Source organism: Mastomys coucha, unplaced genomic scaffold, assembly GCF_008632895.1.
Source record: "Mastomys coucha isolate ucsf_1 unplaced genomic scaffold, UCSF_Mcou_1 pScaffold6, whole genome shotgun sequence".
In the NCBI taxonomy this organism is placed as follows: Eukaryota; Metazoa; Chordata; class Mammalia; order Rodentia; family Muridae; genus Mastomys; species Mastomys coucha.
Genome location: NW_022196912.1, coordinates 54,486,329 through 54,495,456, shown reverse-complemented (window position 1 = coordinate 54,495,456; position 9,128 = coordinate 54,486,329). Strand labels below are relative to the sequence as shown.

General features: G+C 35.8%; 1 pseudogene; it reads right to left on the bottom strand.

Annotated features, from left to right (window-relative positions):
* Positions 1-3,856: 3,856 nt before the first annotated feature.
* On the bottom strand, positions 3,857-4,784 carry LOC116081003 (annotated as a pseudogene).
* Between the last annotated feature and the right edge of the window lie 4,344 nt (positions 4,785-9,128).

Genomic DNA, 9,128 nt, shown 5'->3' with positions numbered 1-9,128 from the left:
ACCTGTTCTAACTCAAGAGTGCACTATCAGAAAGGCAAAAGAAAGTTTGAAACTGACCCATGATGAACATTTACAGACAGGAGAGAAAAATTAAAATTTGAAACCATACAGTATAAATGGTATGTCTTGAATGATGGAAAGCTCTTGTGACATTGGACACCTGTAAATCCACAAATAAGAAAATATGGACTATGGATTTGAATATGAAAAACCTTAACTGTGGCCCTCAAATTGTGACAGTATGTGAGCTTTTAAGCCTTTCTGGAGGAGTGATCATAGAGTCAATAACAAATGGGTGCATTCTTATGTATATATATGTATGCATGCATTCAGGACTTAGCTCTTACTGAGAGATCTATTGGCATCTATTATCCAATGTCTACAGATGGGATGCCTCTACAGTGGGTTCTGCTTAGGAGAAATCATTCATCCCAAATAACCAGGAATTGATAAGGAGAAACTAGCTTACAAAAAAAAAATGAAAAAAAAACCAATTCAAGTTATGTTCATAGTGAATTTATGAAGAGTATATGCTTAAATTTTAATTTTTCATCCAAATTATCACTTAAACTATCAGTTAGTGAAGAATTTGTTCATGTTTTTTGCCAAAGTTATGCTTGTAAATTGATTACATTTTTATATTCTGTGGCACGTTCTCAAGCCATTTCTTCAGATTCATTCAAATATATGATGTTCTCCAACTGAGATTTTAATTGTTATTAATGTATGAATGAGTGTATTCATTCACAGTGTGCTTGCTTTCCCTTTAGAAAGCAGATGATCTCTTTTGCTACTTACTGTGGCAGATATTATCCATCTCTAGGATGGCTTCCTATCCTTTGTCTCATAATATTGTATGCGTTTTGATCTCTCATCATACAACAGTCCTGGCACTTCATAACCATCCTTGCGCACTCTGATTTCCCTCTGTACCTCTTAGTTATTCAAAAAAGTGGTGTTTCTAGACAGCATAAATTATATCCTCTAGAAGTAATTTTAGTAATATATTCAGAAGCTGATGAATTATCTTGAACCTCATCTACTAGATCAAACATCAGGTAGCATCTCTTGGGTGATACCTGATGCCATAAACTCATAAGTAAATTTCTATATGCTGTCACTTCCTTACATCCCAGGACTGATGCTATACACTGCTCTCCTTCCTCGTTATTTCTGTGCTTCATTTTTAATGCATGCATTTCTCATTTGTGCCAGGGCACTGCTGTGATGTTGCTGGCCTTGTGTTTTCAAGATCATCTTTTAATTTAGAATCCACTGAATTTCATTGGGATACTTCTACCCACTTCTATTTATTTAATTCCCTCTTCTATTTAATTTGCACCTAATGATCTCTGTCTAACGTGAAGTCCTCATTTGCTGCAGTGGAATCAAGAATCCTGACCAAAGCTGACCACTGTACAGTCAGGAAACCAAGACAAGATGTATGGTCTTTTATGCGGACCTTTATACAATACCAGGCCAATCGAGGACTTAAAGAAATGTTTTATTCTGAGATACAAAATACCTAAATCAATGCATCCATAGAAAAATTTTAAAGCACATAGAAACTGAAATGATCCAATGATGTAAATAACTGCTTTCAAAAGTAGCAAAAATCCAGGAGGCCAAATCTATTTTCTTCTTTCCCAAAATCTGGATTGATTGTATATATTGTCTGAAGTCCTGGGGTGCATTCTCGGCCTTTTATTCTACTTCTTTTTATCAAGCCCAAGGAAGCTGTATGAATGTTAATATGTGCTGAATAAATCCTGTGATCACTGTACCACATTGTAGCACCTTATAATGATATGTTCACCGGCTGCCATGTCACAGTCCATTATTGCTTTCCCCGCCCTCCCCGAAATCCTTTATTTAATATCCATCCTGAACACTGGTGCTAATATTCCTGACTATTTGACTGCATTTCAGAGTTCATGAAATACTGTATCAAATGTTTTTTTTCTGAACTTCAAATGTATTATATCTCCCACATTGCATTCATCTACTAATCTTGTAATTCAATGAAAAAAAAAAAGCAATCAGATTTGTTTGGCATGATTTGTTCTGTGTAAACCCACGCAGCTTATTGCTCAATGGTGCTTAAATGATAAATAGTTCTCAAATCAAATTTTCTCATCTAACTTCTCATTTGAGTCCAGGAAACATGATTTTGTTCATGTTTTATAGTTAGCTTCTGGGTCCTAAATGTAGAGAACAGTATTCTTTTTCTCAATACATTTTTTTTCTTTTCTTTCTTTGTTTTGTTCTTATACCACTCTATTTTTAATCTATTTTTGTCTATTTTTAATATCTCCATCATTTTCTTATTAATATACTTATTAATTTCTTATTAATAATTTATTCCTTGTTAACCCCTTCATCTTAGTTTCCTTGAAACATAATCTCAAAAAGGCATTGATTTGTAAAAAGATACAAAGAGTATGAAAATGAATTTTAAGTCAAGCATCTCCTTAAGAAAAAAGGGGATGTATTCATCATACTAAAGAGCTTCTTTCTCTACACTCATCACACAAGAAAGTACTGTGATTTAAGCCTTAATCATGCTTAGGGGTTTCTTCACTTTCACTTGAACAATTTAAGTACTTATTATAGGTTTCAGTCTATCGTAGTTAAAAATAAATATGCTAGAGTCCTAATTACACTATCTCACAGAGTAACCTTATTTGGAGGTTGGTTCTTTTCACAGGGAAGCTAAATTTAGGTCATGGGAATGGACCCAGACTTCAATGTAACTAGTTTTGTTCTAACATGGGTAATTTGGACAGAGATAGAAATACATAGAAGAATATGCAAATACAAGCATGGAGACAATGACCTCCACAGGTCAAGGCAAGAGCCTGAAAGGATGAAGTACTCAGTGGGCACCAACCCTGCCAACACCTTGATCTGGGACATCTGCTCTCTAGACCTGTGAAAGAATGCATTTCTATCGCTTAAGACACCATTTATGCTTCATTATTGCAGCCCTGGAAAACTAATATACTAACTGTATGCACATAGTTTTGCTCTTAAAATTCTTCCTCTTTCTCTAGACTCTTAAACATTCAGATAAATGACTCTGGTTCTTGCTAAGTATGGCTTTTTATAAATAAGTGCCATGCTAGCCTGCTTTAATATTTCATAGGAATTAAAATACTTAAAGAAAATGGAAAGACATGAAGTTTTCCTGGTATGAAGATAGACTATAATATTATTTTTAGTGACTTGAGAAAGAAAAGTCATGCAACATATAGCTCTTAAAATGCCACTTACCTTAGAGAGTTGTGGCAAAGGCTTGCTGGCACTATAAAACAAGTTTCCTGTTTGGTAGGCAAGGGGTGTTGGCACAAATCAAGACAAAACTTTGGTTTTCTCTTTCTGGGTTCCAGATCTTAATCTAAGTGATTAAGGAGTACAAAGATAGTAGATGCTCACTGACTTCAGCTGTAGGAATGTAAGTAGACTTCATTATTTCCTGAAGTCAGGGCTTTTAAAACTAAATTATTGTAATTTCTGAAAGTTGTGTCCTCTGATTGCTGTTGTTCTAGTAAGCTCCTTTTTCCCTTCCTAAAAGAGTAAAAACCAACCAACCAAACAAACAAACAAAAAAACCAAAACAACAACAACAACAACAAAAACTTGTCCTCATTTTTTATGGAGGATATATCCAGAGTGCATATACCTTAACTTGTACTCAGTTTAGTATGTGTTAAATCCTCCTTCTCCTCCATTTCCTCCATCTTTTTCCTCTTTCTCTTCTTTCTCCTTCCCTTATCTTCATCCTCCTCCAAGAGAAGTAAGCCTCTATTTCCAGGTGTCTCAAATTAAGTTGGCTCTGCTGCTTGCTTTGAGGGAATTAGTCAAGAAGATCAAACCCCATATCTTTATCTGACTCTTTTGACTCTTCTTTGGCTTCGGTCTGGGCTGAGGCTGCAGTGGAGGCAGACACAGGGGCAGCGGCCATGAATGCAGATGGATCAGTCAAGAAGGCCTTAACCTTTCCAGCAAGTGTGAGCATACACTTAGGCAGAGCCAGGACATGCTTGTATCCATCAGTGATGGAGCGTGGCATTAAGGCAACGAGTTGCAAACCAATCCGTAAACACTGTCAACATGTCAGACACCCTCTAGGAAGCAAAAGGGCAGCCTACTTCGTGACTTCCGGGTTGCATAAGATGCCGTTGTCAACACCTGCTCGATGATCAGCATAAAGAAGAGGGAGATGTTCACCATATTCAGCAGTGTGGCTTCACTGGCATCCACTTTGTCTCCAGTTTTTATCAGTTGCACTTCACTCAGAATTTCAGTGGTGTCCCTGGAGATTTCACTAGTGGTGACTAAATCCTGGAAGGAAGAAGTGTTCTCATGTCCCACACCAGTAACCTCACAGTGCTGTGGAGCCAGCCCAGGTGTCAGCTGGACCCTTATTGGCCAATGGCATGTTGCTAATCTTGGGGAGATTCTCCTTGGTAAACACAAAGGTCCCCATCCCCCTTGTGTATTTGGCAACAATTTCTCCAGAGTTCAATTGTTTACCAAAGGCTTAGGAAGGCCTTGCATATCATGTTTTTCTGGCCCATCAACACCACAGACTTCCAAATGTTGGATAATCTGAAAAAATTATTTGGACTTGCAGGCTGATTTGTCTTCTCTGAGCATAATGGCATCAGGGATTGCCACGCAGGATTTAAAGATAATGTCACTCTTATGAGGACAGGAGTTGATAAATAGTTTTCATGGGTGCAATAAGGATTAAGATAGCCCAGAAGCGAATGATAAAGCATCTTGGTATATATTCATTCTTAAATGTTTACGCCTCTAATTCCTACATTTTACCATTCATTTTCTGATAGTATTGTATCTTGGACTAACAAATTCATGAAAATTAAATCCATGATAATGTTATGGGCTACCACATATAGAAAGGAGAAACTGGTTACTTTTATCAGAGTTAGAAAAATTCTCTTTTCAGGGTTGCTTGTCCTGGAACAGAAGTGTCAAAATTTTCCCTCAAGGGAAACTCAAATGGAACATTTTTGATAGGCTTCTTGACTCTGGCTACAGGTGAAGAGTTGATTTTTTCCAAACACTGATAGTAAGACTGGACACAGTTAATGTTATACAGGAGCAATAGTGTAAGCTGAGATGACCTCAGGAAGAACAGTATCCCACACAAGGTAGGGACACAGGCAGATAACAACTTGGGTTTCCTACGATCAGTCAGGTCAGTGGACAGAGACATCCAAGTCTGAAATCAGTCACTGTGGGTAGGATCTTGTGACTCATCTCTGTGGCCCTTTGTGGGCATCAGTGTTAGGCTCAGGGTAAAAGGCCAGTTGCTAGGTGATATACCAAAAATAGCTACCCTCTCTGCAAAAGAAAGCCTGGGCTTTGACAATCTCTACACCAGTTGGTTACTGTTGCTTAGAGCTAGTAACACAGAATAACATAACAACCCTCTCACTGCACAGTAAGGAATTCCAGTATGTGCACACACTCAGAGCTGGTACTTGGTAATTGTTTTTAATCAATGTTGTCCAGAAGTTAATAAGTAAGCCTGCATTGCTTTGATTCTTAAATCTTCACATTCTGTGCATTTTATACAATGTACATTTATAGTTAGTTATTAACTAACTGCCTTATGTCATAACAATGGGCGATGTTAAACTTACAAATTTATTTGAATAAAATTATTCTGTTCTTCTATTACTAGATAGCACTAAATTACTTCTTTTGTAGAGTCTTAAATAAAGTCAGTACTACAGGATGTGTTCCAGTTTATACTCATTTCTGTGATAGACCTATATTGTTAAGTTTTACTTGGTTTTAGGAAAAGGATAGCTGTCTATAAATCTATTTTACATGGGAGGCATTTGATTTGGACAAAATATTCTTGCAATTGATTTTTTGTGAGTATTCAATGTTAATTCTTAGAAGACTCATATGTGGGTAAATTGAAGGGTTGAATACATGGATTTCACAACACACAACAAATTGAAACAAGTAAAGTCCATCTAGTATGACTGAAGTAATAGTCTTTCTGTGCACAATCCCAAAGGATTAAAATATTGAACAACAAAAGAAGTTGTAGAAAGAAATCTTTTTATAACTGATTGTTTTTCATGGTATTCTTTATAGTGAATTTCAGCGGTAAGCCTATGAATTCGTTTGAATGACAATGTTTTGGTCATTTGTACTGTTTACTTCCTTAGGTGCATATAAAGAAAGGCACGAGACCCACTCACAACTAGATGATGTATGGAGTCATCAACTTTGGGGGACACTTTATCATATCCCTCCCTTCAGGGCTCAGGGATATAGGGAGAAGGGCAGAGTTGGGGGGTCACACCGAAAGAATGTAAGAGCCAAGGATGATAGATGACGTCAAGGAAACATTATCCAGACACACCAGGGCAAATGCACAAATGGACTCACAGAGACTGTGTCAGCATGCACATGATGAGGAAGACTTAAGACAGACAAAAATTTCAGCATGAAGAAGGGGAAGTGGGAACATAGTACCACTCCAACCTAGAAGATATTTGCAATTGATAGCTGCTGGGAGCTAGACCATCAGTTTACTTGAGTGGAATGTCACTGGGTATATTAACCATTCTCCAGGGCAAGCTCCATGCTCTGTAGTATGGCCAACAAAAATGATTTTGTGTTGTTTTAGTGGCCTTTTGTTTTTAAGAGAGAAAGAATATGAAGTCAGGTGAAAGTATCTAGGGAAGTTTGGGGGGACAAGAAAGACTATAAGTAAAATATACTACACAGAATTCTCAAAGAAATAAACAAAGGAAAAAGAATTTCAAAGATATTTAAGGAGAAAGAAAATATGATATAGGAATTTGATATTTTTAGAAACTTCCTTTTCTTTTTTTGTTGATTTAAGTTTTACTGCATTATGATGAGAAAAGATACATAATTTCAATTTATCTGAATTTGTTAACATTTAAAAACATTTTAAGTAAATAGAATTACATCACATTCTTCTTTCTCTTTTATACCTCAAATCCTCCGAGACCACCCTTCAATAGCTGCCATACCTTTTGCTTTTTTTTATTTTATCATATTTGTTAAAATTTATAAAATATTGTAACAATAAAAATGAGTATTATAAAAGTTGTTTGAAATAAAACAACAATCAACTGAACAGTCTTATGTAGATGCTTATCTACAGCAATACTGAAAATACATACATTTTTCTCAATATAAATTTTAAATAGCTCCAAACATATTACCTGTATATTTTGAAATAATACATCACTACTAGTTTTTTTTTTAGTGAACATAAATATATAAAGTCTTTTTGTTTGTTTGTCTTTTTTTTTTTTTAGTAGAGCTTAAAATCTTGACTCTAACAAGCCCAAAATAAGAACAAATTTTAGACATTGGAGTTCATTGTAAAAAGGCTGTACTTCAATGATCCTCACATACCAAAGAATTTTACCTCCATAGTAGCTAAGCTAAGAGTCGACAGTTCTGCTGCACCAAGGAATAAACTGTAGGCACAATTTTTGGATATAGACTCCCTGCTATGGTCAAAGCTATTTGACTTCAGTGATTGTCAAAATTCCAATCATGCAACACACACATACAACAATCAAAATCTTAGTAAAAGGAAGTGAAAAAAAACTTTTCTAGTGTAAGAAGGCCCGTTGTCTGTTAATAGTTTTGGGCAAACCAATAGCACTGAAAGCTTGAAAATAATGATCCAAAACATTATTAAAGGCTTCTCTAATTTGTAGGGAAGCAAAAAATAAATCTAGAACAGGTAACAATGTAGACATGTATATAATTAAGCTTTCCAAATTATTGCATAATGTGTCATATCTACATGCCAGATACTATTAGATACCAGCCCTCTAGGGTCTATCTCCAAATGTGGGACTGGGGAAAAAATGACACATTTCGAGCACTGTTTTATGATCATTCTTGCTTGTTCTCTGGAAATAAAATGTTTGATCCTCAGAGTCTGGCTGGACAAATGGAAACTAATCATGGTCTCATTTAAATAAGGCCACAGGATCAGAAACCACAATCCCTCTGTATAAGGGCTCTGTCAATGGTTATTGTCTTTGGCTAAAGGTCTTGGCAGGTCAGAATGAGCCCTAGTATGACCAATATAGAATTGATTTTTACGTGCAAGAATGATATTATGGTAACTGATAAAATAGAAGTCTTGTAGGCAGGTTTATCTTAAAAACTGTGCAAAACAGAAGCTGTTGGAGAAAAACTTAAACGTATCAGACACGGCTTCAAAGACCTATAAAACCGCAGTTAATTCAGCCAATTAGCGGAAAGACCAGGAATACTTAATTACTTGTATACCAATAATGAGAAAACTAATTCTTTCTAGATGTGCCATCAGTAAATACCACCAGGGCATTGTCTATAGTCTTCCAAGCCGTTACCTTGGAAAGATGACTAGAAGAATAAACAAAAGCTTTAAAAATCTAAAAGTTGAGTAAGTAGCTAATTCTGTACAAAAAGCCAGGAGTCTAGCTCCAAGGTAAAAGGTGAGAAAATAACATCTGGCTCTTTGCCAAGGTAAGTTAACATTTGTATTCTACCCAGCATAATTATCTGTGCAAAAGCTTCATAAGATGGCACGAAATTACGTTTTGGAGACATCCTTGAATGGATCCACAAATAGGTTCTTACTGTCACAACAATGTAAAGGTAACAAATAATCTAAGTAAGTAATGAATAGATTCTCAATAGCCTTATCTATCTGCTGTAAAGCAGATATCTCTTCTTAATTAAGGATCTAGGAGAAATTGGATCAGAATTACCTCTAAAAATATCAATAAGGCCATCTAGTTTCTTGTGGTAAGTTTAGATAAGGACGAAGCCAATAAATATCACCCAATAAATTTTGAAAATCAATTCAGGTTAACAATTGGTCTCTGTACCTTCTCTGGGGCAGTTTGTAACCCCATCTGATTAAAGGCAAATAAATCTTTAAACCACGAAAATAAAATAATTTTGGAATTGTCACTGTTCTCCAATCAAATCAAGAATCATGAATCTTCATACAGTCTAAAAACAATCTTCATTATCTGATGATTTCACAAACTAAGCGTGTGTCATGGAGAATCTGATTTCTACAGATGACCTGTTTC